This window comes from Salmo trutta, chromosome 7 (genome assembly GCF_901001165.1).
Source record: "Salmo trutta chromosome 7, fSalTru1.1, whole genome shotgun sequence".
Classification (NCBI taxonomy): Eukaryota; Metazoa; Chordata; class Actinopteri; order Salmoniformes; family Salmonidae; genus Salmo; species Salmo trutta.
The window spans coordinates 34,457,480-34,481,024 of NC_042963.1; the positions used below are offsets into that span (position 1 = coordinate 34,457,480).

A 23,545-nucleotide genomic window follows, 5' to 3' on the forward strand; every position below is an offset into this window, starting at 1 on the left:
TCCCCTCTCTAGCTCCCCTCTCTAGCTCCCCTCTCTAGCTCCTCTAATTCGCTCTCCTCTCTAGCTCCTCTAATTCGCTCTCCTCTCTCTAGCTCCCCTCTCTAGCTCCTCTAATTCGCTCTCCTCTCTAGCTCCTCTAATTCGCTCTCCTCTCTAGCTCCTCTAATTCGCTCTCCTCTCTAGCTCCTCTAATTCGCTCTCCTCTCTAGCTCCTCTCTCTCGCTCTGCTCAAGCTCCTCTCTCTCTAGCTCTGCTCAAGCTCCTCTCTCTAGCTCTGCTCAAGCTCCTCTCTCTAGCTCTGCTCAAGCTCCTCTCTCTAGCTCTGCTCAAGCTCCTCTCTCTCTAGCTCTGCTCAAGCTCCTCTCTCTCTAGCTCTGCTCAAGCTCCTCTCTCTCTAGCTCTGCTCAAGCTCCTCTCTCTCTAGCTCTGCTCAAGCTCCTCTCTCTCTAGCTCTGCTCAAGCTCCTCTCTCTCTAGCTCTGCTCAAGCTCCTCTCTCTCTAGCTCTGCTCAAGCTCCTCTCTCTCTAGCTCTGCTCAAGCTCCTCTCTCTCTAGCTCTGCTCAAGCTCCTCTCGCTCTAGCTCTGCTCAAGCTCTCTCTAGCTCCTCTCTAGCTCCTCTCACTCGCTCTAGCTCTCTGTAGCTATAGCTCTCTCTTGCTCTAGCTCTGCTCAAGCTCCTCTCTCTAGCTCTGCTCAAGCTCCTCTCTCTAGCTCTGCTCAAGCTCCTCTCTCTCTAGCTCTGCTCAAGCTCCTCTCTCTCTAGCTCTGCTCAAGCTCCTCTCTCTCTAGCTCTGCTCAAGCTCCTCTCTCTCTAGCTCTGCTCAAGCTCCTCTCTCTCTAGCTCTGCTCAAGCTCCTCTCTCTCTAGCTCTGCTCAAGCTCCTCTCTCTCTAGCTCTGCTCAAGCTCCTCTCTCTCTAGCTCTGCTCAAGCTCCTCTCTCTCTAGCTCTGCTCAAGCTCCTCTCGCTCTAGCTCTGCTCAAGCTCTCTCTAGCTCCTCTCTAGCTCCTCTCACTCGCTCTAGCTCTCTGTAGCTATAGCTCTCTCTTGCTCTAGCTCCAGCTCCTCTCACTCTCTCTCGCTCTCTCTAGCTCCTCTCTCGCTCTCTCTAGCTCCTCTCTCGCTCTCTCTAGCTCCTCTCTCGCTCTCTCTAGCTCCTCTCTCTAGCTCCTCTCTCTAGCTCCTCTCTCTAGCTCCTCTCTCTAGCTCCTCTCTCTAGCTCCTCTCGCTCGCTCTCTCTAGCTCCGCTCGCTCTCTCTAGCTCCGCTCGCTCGCTCTCTCTAGCTCCGCTCGCTCGCTCTCTCTAGCTCCGCTCGCTCGCTCTCTCTAGCTCCGCTCGCTCGCTCTCTCTAGCTCCGCTCTCTCTCTAGCTTCTCTAGCTCCTCTCTCTCGCGCTCTCTCTAGCTCCTCTCGCTCTCTCTAGCTCCTCTCGCTCTCTCTAGCTCCTCTCTCGCTCTAGCTCCTCTCTCTTGCTCTAGCTCCTCTCTCTTGCTCTAGCTCCTCTCTCTTGCTCTAGCTCCTCTCTCGCTCTAGCTCCTCTCTCTTGCTCTAGCTCCTCTCTCTTGCTCTAGCTCCTCTCGCTCTCTCTCTCGCTCTCTTTAGCTCCTCTCGCTCTCTCTAGCTCCTCTAGCTCCTCTCTCTAGCTCCTCTCTCTTGCTCAAGCTCCTCTCTCTAGCTCCTCTCTCTTGCTCTAGCTCCTCTCTCTCTAGCATCTCGCTCGCTCGCTCTCTCTAGCTCTTCTCGCTCGCTCTAGCTCCTCTCTCTCGCTTTCTCTAGCTCCTCTCTCTAGCTCCTCTCGCTCGCTCTCTCTAGCTCCTCTCGCTCGCTCTAGCTCCTCTCGCTCGCTCTCTCTAGCTCTCGCTCGCTCGCTCTCTCGCTCTAGCTCCTCTCGCTCGCTCTCTCTAGCTCCTCTCGCTCGCTCTCTCTAGCTCCTCTCGCTCGCTCGCTCTAGCTCCTCTCGCTCGCTCGCTCTAGCTCCTCTCGCTCGCTCTCTCTCTAGCTCCTCTCGCCCTCTCGCCCTCTCTCTCTCTCTAGCTCCTCTCGCTCTCTCTCTCTCTCTAGCTCCTCTCGCCCTCTCTCTCTCTAGCTCCGCTCAAGCTCCTCTCTCTCTAGCTCCGCTCAAGCTCCTCTCTCTCTAGCTCCGCTCAAGCTCCTCTCTCTCCAGCTCCGCTCAAGCTCCTCGCTCTAGCTCCTCTCTCTCTAGCATCTCTCTCGCTCTCTCTCGCCTCTCGCTCTAGCTCCTCTCTAGCTCCTCTCTAGCTCCTCTCACTCGCTCTAGCTCTAGCTCTCTGTAGCTATAGCTCTCTCTTGCTCTAGCTCCAGCTCCTCTCACTCTCTCTCGCTCTCTCTAGCTCCTCTCTCGCTCTCTCTAGCTCCTCTCTCGCTCTCTCTAGCTCCTCTCTCTAGCTCCTCTCTCTAGCTCCTCTCTCTAGCTCCTCTCTAGCTCCTCTCTCTAGCTCCTCTCTCTAGCTCCTCTCTCTAGCTCCTCTCTAGCTGCTCTCTCTAGCTCCGCTCGCTCGCTCGCTCTCTCTAGCTCCGCTCGCTCGCTCGCTCTCTCTAGCTCCGCTCGCTCGCTCGCTCTCTCTAGCTCCGCTCGCTCGCTCGCTCGCTCTAGCTCCGCTCGCTCGCTCGCTCTAGCTCCGCTCGCTCGCTCGCTCGCTCTCTCTAGCTCCGCTCGCTCGCTCGCTCTCTCTAGCTCCGCTCGCTCGCTCGCTCTCTCTAGCTCCGCTCGCTCGCTCGCTCTCTCTAGCTCCGCTCGCTCGCTCGCTCTCTCTAGCTCCGCTCGCTCTCTCTCTCTCTCTCTCTCTAGCTTCTCTAGCTCCTCTCTCTCGCGCTCTCTCTAGCTCCTCTCGCTCTCTCTAGCTCCTCTCTCGCTCTAGTTCCTCTCTCTAGCTCCTCTCTCTTGCTCTAGCTCCTCTCTCTAGCATCTCTCTCTAGCTCCTCTCGCTCTCTCTAGCTCCTCTCTCTTGCTCTAGCTCCTCTCTCTCTAGCATCTCGCTCGCTCTCCCTAGCTCTTCTCGCTCACTCTAGCTCCTCTCTCTCTAGCTCCTCTCGCTCGCTCTCTCTAGCTCCTCTCGCTCGCTCTCTCTAGCTCCTCTCGCTCGCTCGCTCTCTCGCTCTAGCTCCTCTCGCTCGCTCTCTCTCTCGCTCTAGCTCCGCTCGCTCGCTCGCTCTAGCTCCTCTCGCTCGCTCTCTCTAGCTCCTCTCGCTCGCTCGCTCTAGCTCCTCTCGCTCGCTCTCTCTAGCTCCTCTCGCTCGCTCTCTCTAGCTCCTCTCGCTCGCTCTCTCTAGCTCCTCTCGCTCGCTCTCTCTAGCTCCTCTCTCGCTCGCTCTCTAGCTCCTCTCTCGCTCGCACTCTAGCTCCTATCTCGCTCGCTCTCTAGCTCCTCTCTAGCTCCTCTCTCGCTCGCTCTCTAGCTGCTCTCTCGCTCGCTCTCTAGCTGCTCTCTCGCTCGCTCTCTAGCTGCTCTCTCGCTCGCTCTCTAGCTGCTCTCTCGCTCGCTCTCTAGCTCCTCTCGCTCGCTCTCTCTCTAGCTCCTCTCGCCCTCTCTTTCTCTCTAGCTCCTCTCGCCCTCTCTTTCTCTCTAGCTCCTCTCGCCCTCTCTCTCTAGCTCCTCTCGCTCTCTCTCTAGCTCCTCTCGCTCTCTCTACCTCCTCTCTCACTCTAGCTCTAGCTTCTCTCTCTAGCTCTAGCTTCTCTCTCTAGCTCCTCTCTCTTGCTCTAGCTCCTCTCTCTAGCATCTCTCGCTCTCTCTAGCTCCTCTCGCTCGCTCTCTCTAGCTCCTCTCGCTCGCTCTCTCTAGCTCCGCTCTCTCTAGCTCCGCTCGCTCGCTCGCTCTCTAGCTCCTCTCGCTCGCTCGCTCTCTCTAGCTCCGCTCGCTCGCTCGCTCTCTCTAGCTCCTCTCGCTCGCTCGCTCTCTCTAGCTCCTCTCGCTCGCTCGCTCTCTCTAGCTCCGCTCGCTCGCTCTCTCTAGCTCCTCTCGCTCGCTCTCTCTAGCTCCTCTCGCTCTCTCTCGCCCTCTCTCTCTAGGTCCTCGCTCTCTCTAGGTCCTCGCTCTCTCTAGGTCCTCGCTCTCTCTCTAGCTCCTCGCTCTCTCTCTAGCTCCTCGCTCTCTCTCTAGCTCCTCGCTCTCTCTCTAGCTCCTCGCTCTCTCTCTAGCTCCTCGCTCTCTCTCTAGCTCCTCGCTCTCTCTAGCTCCTCGCTCTCTCTCTAGCTCCTCGCTCCTCGCTCTCTCTCTCTCTCTCTAGCTCCTCGCTCTCTCTCTCTCTCTAGCTCCTCGCTCCTCGCTCTCTCTCTCTCTAGCTCCTCGCTCTCTCTCTCTCTCTAGCTCCTCGCTCTCTCGCTCTCTCTCTCTCTCTAGCTCCTCGCTCTCTCTCTCTCTAGCTCCTCTCGCTCTCTCTCTCTCTAGCTCCTCTCGCTCTCTCTCTCTCTAGCTCCTCTCGCTCTCTCTCTCTAGCTCCTCTCGCTCTCTCTCTCTCTAGCTCCTCTCGCTCTCTCTCTCTCTAGCACCTCTCTCGCTCTAGCTCTAGCTCCTCGCTCTCTAGCTCCTCTCTAGCTCCTCTTGCTCTAGCTCACTCTCTCTAGCTCCTCTCTCTCTAGCTCCTCTTGCTCTAGCTCACTCTCTCTCTAGCTCTTCTCTCTAGTTGTAGCTCGCTCTAGCTCCTCTCTCTCTCTAGCTCGCTCTAGCTCCTCTCGCTCTAGCTCCTCTCTAGCTCACTCTAGCTCCTCGCTCTCTCTCGCTCTAGCTCCTCGCTCTCTAGCTCCTCTCTAGCTCACTCTAGCTCCTCGCTCTCTCTCGCTCTAGCTCCTCGCTCTCTAGCTCCTCTCTAGCTCCTCTTGCTCTAGCTCACTCTCTCTAGCTCCTCTCTCTCTAGCTCCTCTTGCTCTAGCTCACTCTCTCTAGCTCCTCTCTCTAGCTGTAGCTCGCTCTAGCTCTTCTCTAGCTCCTCCTTCTCTCTCTAGCTCCTCTCTCTAGCTGTAGCTCGCTCTAGCTCCTCCCTCTCGCTCTAGCTCCTCTCTCTCTCTAGCTCCTCTCTCTCTCTAGCTCGCTCTAGCTCCTCTCGCTCTAGCTCCTCGCTCTAGCTCCTCTCGCTCTAGCTCCTCTCGCTCTAGCTCCTCTCGCTCTAGCTCCTCTCTCTCTAGCTCCTCTCTAGCTCCTCTCGCTCTAGCTCCTCTCTAGCTCCTCTCTCTCTCTAGCTCGCTCTAGCTCCTCTAGCTCCTCTCTCTCTAGCTCCTCTCTCTCTAGCTCCTCTCTAGCTCCTCTCTCTCTAGCTCCTCTCTAGCTCCTCTCTCTCTCTAGCTCGCTCTAGCTCCTCTCTCTCTAGCTCGCTCTAGCTCCTCGCTCTCTCTAGCTCCTCGCTCTCTCTAGCTCCTCGCTCTCTCTAGCTCCTCTCTCTCGCTCTAGCGCTCTCTCTCGCTCTCTCTGTTTATTTGATCATCTCTGTCCATCTCTCTGTTTATATCTGTGAATTTCTCTCTCCATTATTGCTTGTCTCTGTCTCTCTCTCTGTCTGTTTGTCTCTCTAGTCTGGCCTGGCGCTGTGTTTGTTCACAAGTGTGAGACCAGTGTGTGGCGAGGCGGTATCCCACACACTCCCACCACCAGAACTCCCAGAATGGAGAGGATCTGAGGGTTGGGGCTTGGGGTCAGTGTGTGATGTGAGCATACTGTTGACTTAAACCCTGACTGGCTTTTGTGTTCCACACTGAGGGGTTCCATGCATGACTGAGGGAGAGAGCCCTTCCCTGGCTGTGGGTTGACACTGGTCTAGACTGGATGACAGCAGAGGAAGAGATATAGGCTATCACATTTGCTTCTCTCTTTCGTATTGTTGAACTGGTATGAACTGTTTTCATGCACAGACAAGACAATGGCCTGTTGTAGTAGTACAGATGAAATGAGGTGAGATTATGATTTCCAAATGAGATCATAAAGATAGACCTATATTATTCCTTGTCTGTGACAAGTATTATGGCAGAAAACAAAGGCTTTGTTTCTAACTTCTGCGGGGTGTGCTATATTTAAGAGTAAACCATACAATGATCTAAGCCATCCAGCCTTTCTCTATCTTCATGATACACAGAGCAGAGCTACAATGCAGGAGCAATAGTTCAACGCTGACCATAATGACATGGCTATGTTATACTTAACTCTGCTAGGAACAAACAAAGTATTACTACTGCCTTGGTCTGGCTTACCCTGACCACAGCCTATGCCAACAAAAGTTCAGAACTCAGTGTGTTGTTGCAAACATGAGAGCAGTGCAGGCTGGGACATATTCAATTGGACAAGCAATGAAGCAAAATGTTTAGAAACTTATTGGACTGTAGTCCCTTCTTCGTTTCAAAGTGTTTTCTCCTATTGGATCCTGTTGAACACAACGCTGTATTTTGCTGTCTGTCTGTCTGTCCCTCCGTCCCTCCGTCCCATTGAAGAAGTGCCAGGAAAGAGCGGCCTATTTATCTTCCTCAGATACTGACATCTTCCTGCCTTTTCTGCTCTGATCTACTGTTGGCTTATTGCTCTCTGGACAGATGTATGTGTCCTTAGTAAAGGTATTAAGTTATGGGCTCTGATTGAGGCCAGTGAAAGGGTGACCCGGTTGTGGGTTTGGGAATGCTCTCAGTCTTTAGTGTCCTGGGACTGAACATTGAGCGGGAGGAAACGGGGCTGTATTGGGTTTGACTGCAAAGATGCTTTTTAGACCTCATCTGACCTTTCTTTTTGCTCCATGCAAACTGGAGGAGGGAGGGAGGAGGGAGGGGGGGTGAACGTGTTATAGAAAAGTAAGGTTTGGGGGGGTGATGGAGGGAGGGAGGTGAACCAGAATCGGGGTTTACAGGAGACCGTGAATATGGCGATTTTCCTTTAATCCCAGAAAGCAGCCATTCAACGTGCCATTCAGCAGCTTTTCAAGCTTAATAATGCCAAAATACATTTCATACTTATCAAATAATGTTTTTGTTGAGCAACTATTGTCATTACTGCCGTCATGGCGGATAAGTACTTCCAAAAAAGGTCAAAATAAAAAGTTACATGCAACTGAAAAAAATCCTTGTCTGGAAAGAATCTAAGTATTGTTTTTGACCAAGTGTGCCAAATCCACCTCTTTTGCTCCTGCAATATTAGTAATGGATTTCAAATGCACACAAGTAAAGCCTATCTAGAAATATACAATCACTGTAAAATTGTACCCTATATTGTCTACTTACATGAAATATTATTGCATGTGTGTAGCATTTGTGAAACAACAGATTGATATGACGTTCATACACTATTGTAGGTGGTAAAATCAATGACCTTTCTAGCCAAAAGGTGCTTGGCAGTAATTCCAATTTCATTGGAGGTGCAGAAGAGGTGGATTTGGTGCATGCGCACTTGGTATAAAAAAACATACAGATTCTTTCCAGATGAGAAATGTTTTTGGTTGCATATAACTTTATTTCGATATTTTTTATTTATTTGTTTATTTCATTTGTTTGTTGACAGTAATGATAGTTGCTCAGTGAAAATCTATTTTTTTGGTAAGTACAGAACGTATTTTGACATTAAGCTGGTGAAAGGCAAGTTGAATGGCTGCTTTTTGGGCTTGAAGGAGAATTGCCATATGTCTCCTGTAAAGCCATACTCTGGTTCAGGAGGGAGGCACCCTCAGGAATGCCTGGAAGGGGACGGTGAAATCTCAAAGCCTTCAGATGAATCCTTACATCACATCAAACTCACCTGCCCTCAGCTCTCATTGGCTCTGTTTGACTTGGGATTTACCAGCTAAGTAGTTCCTAATCGTAGGGAAAAAGACTGACTTCTCGATATTGCCCTTTTAAAACTTTACTTCCCTCTGGCACCTTCTGCTTTTCTCACCCAGGCCACTAGCAACTGAACCTCCAGGGTTCTCTCCCTTCACTGTAGTTCCAGTCAGAAGTGGAGTACTGTGTGTGTGTGTGTGTGTGTGTGTGTATTACTAGATCTGTTGTGGATCTGACCTCTTAAATGTGTCAAAAGCTTGTCCGTGGACAGAAGTGTCAGATGTGAGCAAACTCTCTGAGGTGTTCCATAGTTCAGGCTGAAGTAAAAAGCTAAGCCTAGCCTGGTTTATATGGTTTCATTAAGTTTGGGGGACATGTATGGGTTATTGCAAGACAAAATAGCCCCATTATTTAACATTTTAGTCTCAATGAGTCTGTGTTTGTGAATGTGTTTAGTTAAAGACTATTATGAATCATGTCAGTTCAGTCTTGGTAAATTAGACTAATGCTCAGGTTGTGTGTTGATTTTTAGTGTGTTTACCCTAAAGGCCATAGGATGTCCTGCCGTGACAATACCAACACAACATCTATTTGGCCTGGCACAGCTCCAAATCCAGCCTTAGTGGCTTAGCAGGAACCACACACACACACACACACACACACACACACACATCTGATTGTTTTGAGGGGTTTCCCTGTTTCTTTGTGAAACAGACTAGGCTATATCCAAGAGAGGGCCTGCTGTCTATTTGAAGGGCCTGCTGTCTATTTGAAGGGCCTGCTGTCTATTTGAAGGGCCTGCTGTCTATTTGAAGGGCCTGCTGTCTATTTGAAGGGCCTGCTGTCTATTTGAAGGGCCTGCTGTCTATTTGAAGGGCCTGCTGTCTATTTGGAGGGCCTGCTGTCTATTTGGAGGGCCTGCTGTCTATTTGAAGGGCCTGCTCTACTGGGATCCTCCTGTGTATCAGTGACCAGCCCTGGGGTTTTGGGTTGGGGAGAGGCAGAGGGAATCATGTAGTATGGGAGTGCAAAAGAGATGGAAGGAGTGAAAAGGAGAGAGAGAGTGAGAAAGGGATGAAGAGAGAGAGGTGTTAATGGAAAACAGGCCTCAGCTCCTGCTGTGGGGCTCCCACACACAACCATTGGTAATGCTAGGCTCTCTGGTGTGTGTGTGTGTGTGTGTGTGAGAGAGAACAAGATATTCTGCGCTTATTCCAGGAACAGAAACGGCAAAGTTTGAATTTGGGGCTGAGTGTGCGTTAGTCAATGTGCACGAATGTGATCAGTGTGCGTTCTGTGTTTGTCCTATTTCCCTGCTGTGACAAGATTGCTGATTAACCATTGTGTGTGTCAGAGGAGGCTGGTGGGAGGAAGGGCTCATTGTAATGGTGGAATGGTATTAATGGAACGGTACCAAACATATGGAAACAACGTGTGACTCCTTTCCATTCATTCCAGGCATTACAATGAGCCTGTCCTCCTATAGCTCCTCCCACCAGCCTCTGGTGTGTCTCTGTAGCTGGTGTGGATATTGAGACCGTTGATTACAGCAAATGACACTGAGTGTGTTACTGAGAAGGAACGAGGTAGGTGGAGAGAGGGGGAGAGAATACTCTTCTACTCAGTACCTGGAGAGGGGGTTGCCCTGTCAGCAGTGTGTCAGGGCGGGGTGAAAGGAGAGCGACTGGGAGGGTGTGTTTCTGTATGTCAGAAAGGGAAGGGTGGAGAGGGAGGGGTAGAGCGAGGGAGAGTTCAGCAGTCACTCAGATCTTCCTGAAGCAGCCATTGAACGAGTGACGGAGAGAACGGGAGAAAAAGGAGAGAAAGGAAGAATGAGAGAAACAGATGAGTAGCAACAGACCGATCTGTTTAATCCCCAGCCACCTTGTCTGACTCGGACCCCCGCTGGACTTTACACACTCACTCCCTCTTGCGCTGGGACTACACTTCCTGATCCCTCTCTCCAGAGCCCGGAGGAGTGAGTGGAATCTACCCGAGAGAAGGAGAGGGAGAGCTGTTAAGGAAGACATTTCCACACCTGGTGAGTGTGGCATATGTTGTTCTGGGAAAAAGTGTGTGAGTTTGTGTGAGGGACTTTATATGAGTGTGTGTTTGTGTTCAATGTCCCTGACCAGGCTACTGTATCTTTAAATGTATCTGTTGTTGCTAGGCCCCCTCTGTGACACAACTCAAACCTGTTAGGGGGAAACTGTCTGCCTGACCTGTGTGTGTGTGTGTTTCTGCATGAATGTGTGTGTGTGACAAGGCATGATAAGGCAATGGGTATCTCTTCCACAGCCTGCACGTCACCCAGCTCTTTTTACTTTCGCAGATTAAAGATTAATTTATGGAGGGCACGGGCAGAGTTCACTCACTGCCTATACAAAGCTTTACTGTTAGTGTGCTACACATTCTAAAATATTAACTTATTATCCTAACGTGTGTGTGTGTGTGTGTGTGTGTGTGTGTGTGTGTAGAGTCTGTAGTTGTTGTCCAACCATGTGGATTGATTAGGGAGCCAGAGATTTTATTGTCTGGCTTACTCTGAGAGTAAATAGCCATACTTCATGTGTTGTGTGTGTGCGCGTGTGTGTACATGTTAGTGTGTGAGATGGTTGCGGAGGGAGGGAAGTAAATGTATTTAAACTCGAGCACATTTTCAACCAACTGTCTCCTCAGTCAGTAGATTTTTGTTGTTGTTGACATTTAGAGAACGTTTGTGACAATTTAAAATAGACTACTGTGGTGCATTTCCAGCTGGACGTAATGTCAGACCCCCAAAAAGAAACCACAGTGTCTAAATTAAAATGAAGTGGTAGAAGTGTTTCCATTAACCATTTAGACAAACTGTGTATTAATAAATTGGCGACAGCCAGTATGCCCTCTCTCCTATCGGTTTCATGTCTCAGGTAGCCTGCCAAAACCAGCATGGATAGAATGCAAGAATTGACTAATATGCGTACACACACACACAGTGGATTAAACCTACAGTATGGTTCATTTCCCATTCCATTGGGCTGGGTGGAGCGTACTCTGAGGGATGGCTGTGTTCACTGCGATGTTATATTTAATGGCCTTTTTACTGCTTCACTACACCTGGAAAAGCACGGCCACTTTTCTCCTCCTCTGTTATGAAGTGCGTGTGTGTGTCTAGCTGTAAATTCATGTAATGTAGTCTTGCTGAGCGCAGTTAGTTCATTCTAACTGATGATGTGGGTGTATAAAGTGACTGTCCTCATGCTGTGAAGTGGCTCTGCCTGTCATTGGTTACCTACTGCAGGTGGTCTCAAAGCAACAGTATGTGAATGTTTTCACGAGGGAAAGTATTACTTGTTTCTTGTTTAGGTGTGTTTGAGAGAGTGAGTGTGATGTGATGGACAGACAAACAGTGTGTGATCTATCAGGAAGGAGAGTGCCCTGCATGATTTAAAGATTGATCCAGTGCTGCGCTCCTCACTTGCACTCTTCTGCCTCTCTCTCACAGACATACACACACACACACACACACACACACACACACACACACACACACACACACACACACACACACACACACACACACACACAGACACAGACACCTGTATATTTCCTTATTCCAATCTTTCTCTCTCTCTGTCTCACTCACTCTCTCTCACATATGTTCACCCAGGCCCTAACTGGGTGGCAGGAACCAATAGCTTCCGGTCTGTTTGTTTCTGGAGGAAAATGTTTGATACCAATTGCTGCATGTTTCCCTTCAGTCAACCAGTAAGAGAGAAGTTCTAATGGAAAGTCCCTGTCAGTTTGGCTGTGGTCATTTAGTCCGACAGTGAAAGATAACCTTCTGGGCCCTCTGAAAACCTCTAGATCAGCGGTCAGACCAAACTCCCTCACTGTCAGACTACATCCTGATAACCCACACACCTCAGGAATTGTTGCTACTGACAACAAAGTCTACCTGGGTGACGGTGATTTGTGCTTTCCACTGCACTGTCAGCTTCACCCCTGGCCCTGTCTGTTTCTTACTGCTTCACCTCTTTCATCCTGACCTGTGTGTGTGTTTTGTGTGTGTGTGTTCTGTCAAACCTGCTTGGCCTCAGACTTCTAGGTTGATCTATATGATCCTGACCTGTTAGAGTTGACAGTGTTGCCAAGCCTCCGGACACCTGTGGACGTGGAGACGAGGGGCTGTGTGTGTGTGGTGCGTGTAATGAGATTTATCTTGACGCAGCCTGTCTTGTGACCGTGGCAATGCAAATATCCCACAATCCCCTGGGAGAGTCATGTGATGCCATACGTAGACATGGCAATGAGGTGTTGTGTTTAAGGAGCCATGTTGACTCACAGCATCTTACAAAACCGTAAATAAGGCCGGTCTCTCTGCCAGGGGAGGGCCTGAATACACACACGTACGTACGTACACACACAGGGGCCTGAGAGAGGGGCTTTTGGCACCAAGCAGAAGGCAAGCTGTGACGTTTTCTAAATCTACGACTAAGGGAGTAGAGGCAGGTGTTCTTGACAGTGACTTGCCTCCAATCAGAGTTGGAAGACGTTGCCTTAAACTGAGATCTATTATCTGTGAACATCATAGAAGTACGTCCAAGTTGCCTCCATGAGTAGGTAATAGAAGCTAAAAGCTCAAATCTAACTTATCCAGCCCTCTCAAGATGTACCATTAGGAGGGATACTAGGTCAAAATGGACAGAAAAATCAGCACCTAGGGACATTTTCTCATCCTATAGTAGTACATGGTAACCTCCAGGGCAGTCTCTGTCCACTGATACACACAGACAGTCAGACTGGTTGGCATTCCTCAGGTTAGGGGCTGTGCACTTTCAACACAGTCTCAGCACACTCTGGTGCTTCACTTTCACAGCTCAGGATCTTTCATGGGTGAAGAAGACTTGTTGTCACTTTGAACAGTGTTCTATTTGGTTCTTAGAACTGTATGTAAACCCCTATGCTCACCACAATGGGATGACAAAGATCTCCCTGTCATGGAGATGAATGGATAAGGCCCTGTTCTCAGTGTCTTGATTCATCCCTTTGTTTAGTTAGGGCGCTTGTTTTACATTGGCCTTTTCCCACTGACGTATGTCCTCTTGACTTGCTCAGTAGACTCTCCATGCTGCTCTGTGGACTGTTGACTGTTGTACTACCATAAACACACTGTTTGGAGAGTTTCTCTTTGAAATATTGAAATGTGTCTGAGCTGTGTGTGTGGTAAAGAACATCCTGAATGGATACCAGCCACTAGAGGTCTTCACGGATCCACCTGTACCCGAGTACCCGATCTGGGACCCAGAATTGAAAATGATGTCAAGGATGTGGGTTGGATCTGAAATGATTGTCACAGGTCTCGGGTATGTGTCATTTTAACTGACTTGTCCGGAAGGGCCCTTACATTTCCGAATGAGACTGCTGCAGTAGAGCGCGAGAGAGAAATTGTATAATTTATGCTGCTGCTCTTGCTTTTCACGAGAGTGGAGCGTTGATGTTGGCCAATCCTAAATCATCAAAGCGGCAGAATGGTACAGTCATAGAGCCTCGCTCCATGTGTGGCAAAAGTTAGGAGATTTCTAATGGAATTAAAATGATGGAATTAAAAGTTAAAGGAGAAGGATCGGCTACAACGACCAAGAGCCAACAGGTAGTCAAGCTGCTTCTTAATATTCTGAATGGAGTTGTTGTTATTTGTAACTGTAGGATGAGAAGGCGCATGCACTGAAGCCTCAGTTAGCCCAGTTAGTCAGCCTAGTTAGTTAGTTTAATAATCCTCTCAGGGATCGGCGTCCCACTAGCGGGACAACTTCTGATGAAACTGGAGGGCGCGCAATTCAAATAAATAATCATAACAATTATGGATATTAAACATTTTGGTACATACAAGTGTCTTATATTGGTTGAAAGCTTAGTCTTGTTAATCTAACTGCACTGTCCAATTTACAGTAGCTATTACAGTGAAAGCATGCCATGCGATTGTTTGAGGACGGCGCCCCACATCAAAATATTTTTCCACCGGCACAGATTTCATAAATTCACAAATGGTGATTAAATATTCACTTACCTTTTGAAAATCTTCCTCTGATTTATCCAAAAGGTCCCAGCTATAACATGTACTGTTGTTTTGTTAGATAAAATCCTTCTTTATATCCCAAAAGGTCTGTTTAGTTGGCGCCACCGATTTTGAGTAATCCACTCGTTCAACACGCAGAGAAAGGAATCCGAAAATCTACTCCTAAACTTTGTTTCAACAAGTCAAAATGCATTTCTATTTATTCCTCAGATACCCTAAAATGTAATCAAACTATAATATTTCTTACAGAAAGAAGTATGTTCAATAGGAAACCGATTTTAGCATGTCTTCATGGCACAGGAAAACATGAATTTCCAAGACTGTGTCCCTGTACTAAAACTGTTATTTCTTATTCGTTTTGGAAGTTACAAGCCTGAAAGTTTGAACATACTGATGACACCCAGTGGAAGCCATAGGAATTGCATCCTGGGAGCTAGAATTGAGTATGCCCTTATACTTGTCATTGGAAGAGCATGGTCAAATAAAGTAGCTTAAAAAATTCTGCTGCTTTCGTCACTCTGATCGGACAGGGTCTGGATCCGACCAGGTTTATACGGAACGGGTCTAGTTGGCCTCGGTTCCGCTTGGAAATGTTTTTTATTTATGCATATCAGGTCCGGGTGGGAAAACCCCATGTCCATTTCGGAACGGGTAAATTTTTTTTAACCCTTGAAGACCTCTACCAGGCACACACATAGCAGAGCTAAACCCCTCCCTTCCCCCACACCTCCCTCATCTGTGGTTCCGGGGGATTGAGATCTTCCCTAGGAGAAATCAATCTCAACAGACTGGCTAGTGTCAACTATGGACCCCTGACTGTGTGTGTGTGTGTGTGTGTGTGTGGTAAGGGGGTGAAAGGGAGGTTTCTAGGGCTGGACAGAGCGAGACAGATATATATATAACCCTGCTGGGATATGAGGAATCCCACCGTAAATCTACATCATCCCCTTTACCCTTCCACTCATCCTCCACTCTATCCTGCCATAATTTCACCCCTGGATTTAGAGAGCAAAAATCGTTACTCATCCCCCAGTTTAATGAGAGACAGAAGTGTGGCTGGTACCTCCCCATGAGTGGCCTTAGCCCTATAAATCCCCACTGCATGACCCACACCAACCACACTCAAGTCAATACTACCCTCATAGCTTCCATAAACATCCACATACTCTGCTCCCCTCACACCATACACCTTCTGCACCTAACCCCACACCTTACTCCCCCCTCAACCTTACCTCTGTCCTTTCACAACAAACATTCCTCAGGGTGTATCAATCCCCACTGTCCTGTTTAAAGTACAAATCTCACATGAACACACACACTCACACGTTTGCCCTTATCCCACTCTCCCAGGGATAGTCACTCTCTCCCTAGGTCAATATTAGGTGTGTGATAGGAGGTTAGCATACCTCTGACCTTGACCATGGATCCTCATGTTAATCTACAACACCGGTTTATTACCTAAGCTGTGTATTAGATTGACAAATGTTTCACTAGTGTTCAGGAGAAGAAATACAGTGTTCAGGAGAAGAAATGGAGTTGTAGGAAACTAAGACGTTATAGTGTAATGGGATAGCATTGGCTGTTGGTTGACACAGTATCCCATGCATGGCCCCAAGTTAGAACACATATTTCCCTAGTGTTAGGGTGAAGGAATGGAACTAGATGAGTTCAGTTTAATTGAAACCAGTGTTGAAGGGACTGAGTTTGTTATTGTTAACTATCCATTGCATGGCCCCAGCTAAGTTGAGAGACTTGGGAGGCAGCCTAACTGGGAGGAATGCAGCACAGATCTCATCTGTTAAAACATTCATCCAGCCCTCAAGTTCTTGTTTTGCATTTGGAGTCATATATTTTGACTGTCTGTCCCAGCCTTGTTAAAGTATGCACACCTACACTAGTCTGGACTGGATCCTAAAGACTCTCCAACTGTCGTTTGGTTTTAGGCTATAGACAGTGGTGTAGTGGCGGGTAAATGCAGTTTAACCACCATTTTGTTTTTGCACGACAGCGAGCATTACTTTATTCACCGTGACAGGTGATCAGTTTACCCAGCTATTTGTTTACCACAACATTGGCTATAGACAACTCTCAATGTAGTATTTGGGGTTTAACATAATAACGCTTGGAATGGGTCTCATTTGGAACATTATGGAGCAAACTGCTGGAACATTAAATCCCAAAAAGGAAAACAAAAAAGCAGCCTGAAGTGGCCCTACTGTAGCTTTTTGACTGGTAAGAAGCTTCAGGAGGGTGGTCACGTGTGTTTGTGAGGCAGAGGTCTTGGGTTCGAGCCTCGGTGTGAGCCGAATCAGGAGGAAGCGGTACTCCCTAAGCAAGCAGCGGGACGTCCTTTACATTAGCAGACATGGAAAGAGCCTTAAATGACTATTGAGACCAGCCCAGTGCTACTGGAGGCCGACCCACGCACACACAGATGAGACTAGAACAGGGCCTACGAATATAAACTGTCCTCAGTGCAATTTAAGGGTACCAACTTAGTCTTGTAATTGCACTCTCCGTTCTTTAATTAAGTCAATGAGTACGCTTACATGCACACAATAATGCGACTATAGTCAGACTAATATAATAGTTTGATATTTTTTTTTTTAATTACAAGCTTGGAAAGAAGAAAGATTTCCCTAATAATACTGTTTAAATAAACGTTCTACCACAGCAAACATATTATTTGGAAGCATATTTGTTTCTGAGTTAGGACATAAACTCCACAACAACAAAAAACGTCCCTTTTTCAGGACCCCGTCTTTCAAAGATAATTCGTAAAAAATTCAAAACTTCACAGAAGTGTTTAAAGACTGTTTCCCATGCTTGTTCAATGAACCATAAACAATTAATGTACATGCACCTGTGGAACGGTCATTAAGACACTAACAGCTTACAGACGGTAGGCAATTAAGGTCACAGTTATTAAAACTTAGGACACTAAAGAGGCCTTTCTACTGACTTTGAAAACACCAAAATAAAGATGCCCTGGGTCCCTGCTCATCTGCGTGAACATGCCTTAGGCATGCTGCAAGGAGGTATGAGGACTGCACATGTGGCCAGGGCAATAAATTGCAATGTCCGTACTGTGGGACGCCTAATACGGCGCTACAGGGAGACAGGACGGACAGCTGATCATCCTCGCAGTGGCAGAATACGTGTAACAACACCTGCACAGGATCGGTACATCCGAACATCACACCTGCGGGACAGGTACAGGATGACAACAACAACTGCCCGAGTTACACCAGGAATGCACAATCCCTCCATCAGTGCTCAGACTGTCCGCAATAGGCTGAGAGGCTGGACTGAGGGCTTGTAGGCCTGTTGTAAGGCAGGTCCTCACCAGACATCACCGGCAACAACGTTGCCTACGGGCACAAACCCACCATCGCTGGACCAGACAGGACTGGCAAAAAGTGCTCTTCACTGACGAGTCGTGGTTTTGTCTCACCAGGGGTGATGGTCGGATTCGCGTTTATCGTCGTTGGAATGAGCGTTACACCGAGGCCTGTACTCTGGAGCGGGATCGAGGTGGACGGTCTGTCATCGTCTGGGGTGGTGTGTCACAGCATCATCGGACTGAGCTTGTTGTCATTACAGGCAATCTCAATGCTGTGCGTTACAGGGAAGACATCGTCCTCCCTCATGTGGTACCCTTCCTGCAGGCTCATCCAGACATGACCCTCCAGCATGACAATGCCACCAGCCATACTGCTCATTCTGTGCGTGATTTCCTGCAAGATAGGAATGTCAGTGTTCTGCCATGGCCAGCGACGAGCCCGGATCTCAATCCCATTGAGCACGTCTGGGACCTGTTGGATCGGAGGGTGAGGGTGAGGGCCATTGCCCCCCAGAAATGTCTGAGAACTTGCAGGTGCCTTGGTGGAAGAGTGGGGTAACATCTCACAGCAATAACTGGCAAATCTGGTGCAGTCCATGAGGAGGAGATGCACTGCAGTACTTAATGCAGCTGGTGGCCACACCAGATACTGTCTGTTACTTTTGATTTTGACCCCCCCTTTGTTCAGGGACACATTATTCCATTTCTGTTAGTCACATGTCTGTGGAACTTGTTCAGTTTCAGTTTGTCTCAGTTGTTGAATCTTATGTTCAGGCAAATATTTACACATGTTAAGTTTACTGAAAATAAACGCAGTTGACAGTGAGAAGACGTTTATTTTTTTCTGAGTTTATAAAGTTGGTATGTGTAAACTACTAAAACGCATACATTCAGTTGTTTCAAACTCACTTCACTCGCGCTAAAGGAAGCTTGCTCGGCTAGAAAGCCGATTTAAGATATATATATATATATATAAATTAAACTGGTCCTAATATTTCAAAAAATTGCCCAGAAAACCAGGTGTTCTAATCAGCGTAGGTTTACTTCGATGTTTACCTTTTGCTGAGTTAAGATTAGCAGAGTTGGGTGTTTACATGATTATTGCATAATCTGCCTACTGCCATAATCAGTTTAACATCGAATTATTACTGTGCATGTAAACATACTCAATGACCCAAACGTCAAACCCACGGCTCCGTGGGGTCACGGTTCGGTTTCGGGACAGCGGGAAACAGTTACTGTATTTTATTTATTTATTCCATATATGATCATGAGTCATAATGCCTGAGGAGAGCCCAATCAGGAATACTATCACTTTGTATTTTCTCAAATGAAAACACATGATTACTCATCAACAACACAAAAATAAAGTGCAATATATATGTGACAGTGAAATCGATATGTAAACATGGCTCAGACATTGCATAGGCCTATGCTGTAATGTTTTCTTACAAAGAGAAAATATGCGCACTTGTGTGACTACTCAAAGGGGGCGTGTCTGTAGCACGGTACCTCTCGCCTCTCACTGTGGGGTAATGTGACGGGCTGTCACTACTTAGCTGTCTGTAGCCCTGGAGGTCCATCCATCTTTAGTAAACGCAACACATGGTGCATTGGTCAATTCGTTGACTTCTTCAGATTTAGCTTGCTAGTAAAGAGTGGGTACTACCTGTTTGCTGAAATGGGTGAAGAGTGCGAAGTTCGTAACGTGGCCCGAGCACTTTCATGAGGTGCTGAGTCTGACACCCCCTATTCTCAGCCACCAAGAATCGGTGCATATCCGCGGCTATAAACATACCTATCGCTCTTGTCATTTTTTGGGCCCGGTCAGATTCGGCAGCGAAAGGCTGCTTGGATGTAGAGGGGAGACCAAGTTTGTATTGTTTTTATCCAGTGGTAGGAATACTGGGGTGTGTTGGCAGCTGCATAGACTATTCTCGTTTAGCAGTGGCTACATAGTACTGTTAAATATGTTTCCTATCGCCGTTGTAATCTACTGGGAAGCCAACATTTTCCCCAACTGGAGAATTAAACGACGATGGAGAATCGTCCTGTTTTATTGACTCCATCAGTCGCCATTGTACAGAACTAGTGCCCAGCTGCGCCTCGCAAAAGGACAGTTTGAAATGCGCCAATTAAGATTCGAATTTTAATTACAACGTGCGCATAGGCTCTAGTTGTTTTAACGGAATAGCCTGAAATGTCATTTTTCTGCTCCGATTCACTCAAAAGGCATACAACGCAGCGTAGGCATAACCTATAGGCCTAGTGTGTTTATGTTTATTCGGTACACCCCTAATTGTGTGTGCACTGTGTGTGTGCGTGATCTCGACTCTGCCAGGCCTGCTGTATTGCTGAGTCAGGTAGAGAGTGTATAATTACACATAGAGGTGCCCATCAGCAGTCTGTGTCTGTAGCCTAGGGAAAAGGGATATCTTGTCAGTTGCACAACTGAATGCATTGAACCGAAAAGTGTCTTAGGCATTTAACACAACCCCTCTGAATCAGAGAAGTGCTGCGTGGATTGAAGTCCACATCATCGGCGCCAGGGAGCAGTTGTTGTTCGGGGTTAACTGCCTTAAGGGCAGAATGGCAGATATTTTCCAATTTGACAACTCTAGGATTTGAACCAGTGACGTTTCGGTTACTGGCTCAATGCTCTTAACCGATTAACAATACGGCCTCCTGTTCTCTGTAGAGCTCAGTAGTCACTCCTCTCCATCTCTCAAGGTGCTGAGTAATGATAAGGCTTAGTCCTCTTCTCTGTTCTAAAACCTCACCAGCTTCAGGCAGCCAGGCCAGTCATGTATTTCTCTCAGTAAAAAGTCTGTATAGGGCTGAGACACAATGAGTAAAATGATATTGTCCCCAAAAACTGGCAGGAGTATAGTTTACATGAATAAATAAAGTGTTTATCAAGTTGGAGCAGTTGTGGTAGTATCTGAGGTATGGCTTATGAACTAGACCAATGAGTAAGCCTTTATTGTTGTCTTTATTAGTCCTAAAGCTGTGCCTGCTACATCGTTCAGCACTCCCCAAACTTTAATTTTTGTTGACGCGTGTCAAACACCCACCTAAAATAGAGTTTTACCGCCCTACCAAGTAAACAGAAGCAAAATGAATCAGAGCCTGTGACCCAGCACTGGGAACACTAATCTAGTGAACAGAGAGTATAGTCAGTTATTTTTACTATTTTCTACATTGTAGAATAATAGTGAAGACATCAAAACTATAAAATAACACATTATGGAGCTGTTCTTGCCATAATACGGACTTGGTCTTTTACCAAATAGGGCTATCTTCTGTGTACCACCCCTACCTTGTCACAATACAACTGATTGGCTCGAAGGAAAGAAGTTCCACAAATTCACTTTTAACAACACACACCTGTTAATTGAAATGCATTCCAGGTGACTACCTCATGAACCTGGTTGAGAGAATGCCAAGAGTGTGCAAAGCTGTCATCAAGGGAAAGGGTGGCTACTTTGAAGAATCTTTAAAAATAAATTATATTTTGATTTTGTCTAACACTTTTTGGGTTACTACATGATTCCATATGTGTTATTTCATAGTTTTGACGTCTTCACTATTATTATGCAATGTAGAAAATAGTAAAATAAAGAAAAACCCTTGAATGAGTAGGTGTCCAAATGCTTGACTGGTACTGTAGATGGGTAAACTGTTGCGCTTGGCTAGTTAAAGCAGCCAAGGCAGTGAATCTAGTCATGCCAGGGAGTTGATGAGGTAGGGGTCATTAGTGTGAGTAAACCTTATATTCTTCTCTTAGCAGGATTTAACCACTGATTGGACCAGACTATATCAACTGTTTTGTCCAGGTGTGTGTTTTCTCTGCTATGGTTTAGAGTACGACCCTGTCATCAAGTCACCGTCCCACTGACTGACTGACTGACTGACTGACTGACTGACTGCTGCTGAGAAGTCAACTCCTTGGTCAGTATTGCCATGCTTGGCGTTACACGTGGGTGGAGAAGAGTAGCTAGTTAATGACTGTTGAGTTTTCACCCAGACTGTTTTTAACACGGTGCTGCTTGGCTACAGGACTGACTCTCTGCAGTGAGGTGCTGTTAGGTGAATGAAGCTGTCTGTCTGCTGGTCCGTGAGCCATGTCATATTTTTTACCTGGTTAAACCTATGTTGTTGTTGCTACAGCATGTTTATATGTAATCCAGCTGGGTGGTTACTCTGCATCTTTTAAACTGAGTGAGATGTTGCTCAACTGTGCCTGCACTATTAACGGACCACCAAAACACAGGTGCTTTGAGGACAATATAAAATATGTTGTAATTCTTGCGGCAAATTAACCCACAAACCAGTAATCCAATCAGTATAATAGGTTGATACTGATGACTGGAGCAGTGGTAGGTTCTATGGTAGGTTCTATGGTAGTGCCTGATGCCTCCTGCTGTCATTAGCATCTGAATAGAGCTACCACTGACGGACAGAGGGGATGTTTTCAGAGAGGCGCTGCCGGCCGGTCACATGTGTTTGGGATTTGTTCAGAAAAATATTTGCCAAATTGAATGTGCTGTGAAATGCATTATTCATGATTTGTTTCTGCGCTTCATTCGCTGGAAGAACAGGCAACCGCTCAGTCTAATTAGCAAGCTGTGTGTCTAGAGAGGCCGCAGCAGCCTGGCCCCCTCCTCTGTGTGAGAGAACACACACACACAGCCATATGGACTCTGAAACAGGAGAAAACAAACCTGCCTCTACCGCCACACACAGAGAACGCTCTGCTTTCTGATGTTTTGCTAAGAACGCCAACTAAACAAAACCTTCCGTTGAGGTTTTGTTGTTCAAACCTCTTTACTTCCTTGTCACAGACTGTAAAGGCTAGAGTAATCTGCTCCAGTCTTAGGTGTGGTTCTGTTGGAAAAGTTCTCCAGGAATCAGTCTTTTATAGGGCTGCATGTGGAGGCTTCAGAAGATCAAAGATCTTATTTCTTCCAGGGCCTGTGACCACTCCCTGTTCTCTACTGCAGCCAGTCAGCCAGTCAGTAACTGCAGCTCTGTTGGTGGACAAAACTACAGCTAATCATTTCTGCATGTGAACACTTGTGATTAGTTATAGCTTAATGCTATTTTTGTGTTTGTGTTCAGAGTGTCAGTATGCCACAGGATCTTGTCTTTCTCATCCTCAGACATCAAGCGTGTTAGAAACCCCTAGGCTGCTTGCTCTGTAAAGTTGTAAAAAAAGTACAAGAAGACTGCACACTGACATCGAGTACAAGAAGACTGCACACTGACATCGAGTACAAGAAGACTGCACACTGACATCGAGTACAAGAAGACTGCACACTGACATCGAGTACAAGAAGACTGCACACTGACATCGAGTACAAGAAGACTGCACACTGACATCGAGTACAAGAAGACTGCACACTGACATCGAGTACAAGAAGACTGCACACTGACATCGAGTACAAGAAGACTGCACACTGACATCTACAGTATGCTCCCATGTGGTTTATTAAAACATGTCTTCATGTTTCCTGACTCTTGTACAGACGGAGACTATTCTTTGACCTGCAGCACCTGGATGTGTGTGTCATCTTTTCTTTTGTACATGTTCTGTAGTGGATAATTCAGGTGGGGCAGTTAGATTGTCAGAACCCTGCTGGATTATGATGATGTGACCTAACTGGCTGCTCTCAGTTTATATCTGTGCCAGAGCTCTTATCGGCCTCACTTGGAGCTGTGAGGGACGGAGGAAGAATGGAGGGAATGAGGGATGTAAAAAGAGGACAAAATAAAGTTTAATCAACAGTTTTATTAGTGTTATTGCTGTCCCAGGTGGAGCAGAATGGTCATAAAACAGACAGCCACACAAGACAGAACCAACAAAGCCAGTAATGAGTGTCAAGCCTAACAAACAAAGCAAGCGAGAGGACAACATAAATATTTGGGCGCCCGCTGTGACAGACAGTGCTCTACATTACTAGTGGGAGCACCTCCACTGTGCAGATGGGACCAGGATGTTTGGTGCCAGCCTGTTAGTCTCTGTCTCTGCCCAGGGGTAGAGTGACACAGCAGGCAGAGTCGTGCACATCACTAGGGCATTGCCCACTACCCAAACAGCCACAAAGAAACTCATTATCACACTGTTTACTTCAGGGAGCTGTTTACTTTTGTGTTATCAAGGACAGTGTGTTTTCCTTTGAATGACGATAAGAGAGAGAGCGAACAGTAGAGGGAGAGAGTTTGTGTGTGTGTATAAAGAATGAGTGTGTTGTCTTGGAAATTCTTACACAGAGACATTCAAAGTCAATCTTAAATCAATCATTGTTTATTGTCAGTGTGCTGGAGAGGTTTCAACCAACTCAATGCACCATAGTACACATGTCAATCAGAAACTCTGCCTGGGCAGATCCAGCAGTT

General features: G+C 47.3%; 1 protein-coding gene across 3 annotated transcripts in view; it reads left to right on the forward strand.

Annotated features, from left to right (window-relative positions):
* LOC115197300 (ras association domain-containing protein 7) overlaps window positions 1-23,545 on the forward strand; it is a 56,804-nt gene that overhangs the window by 9,291 nt on the left and 23,968 nt on the right. The window contains exon 2 of one of the 3 annotated variants that reach the window (XM_029758688.1): window positions 9,626-9,786. The exons of 1 other annotated variant lie outside the window; for it this stretch is intronic. The gene's annotated coding sequence lies outside the window, so the exon portion shown is untranslated. Of the gene's footprint in view, window positions 1-9,305; window positions 9,787-23,545 lie in introns of those variants that run through there. One more of the 3 variants, XM_029758687.1, reaches the window with a different exon arrangement.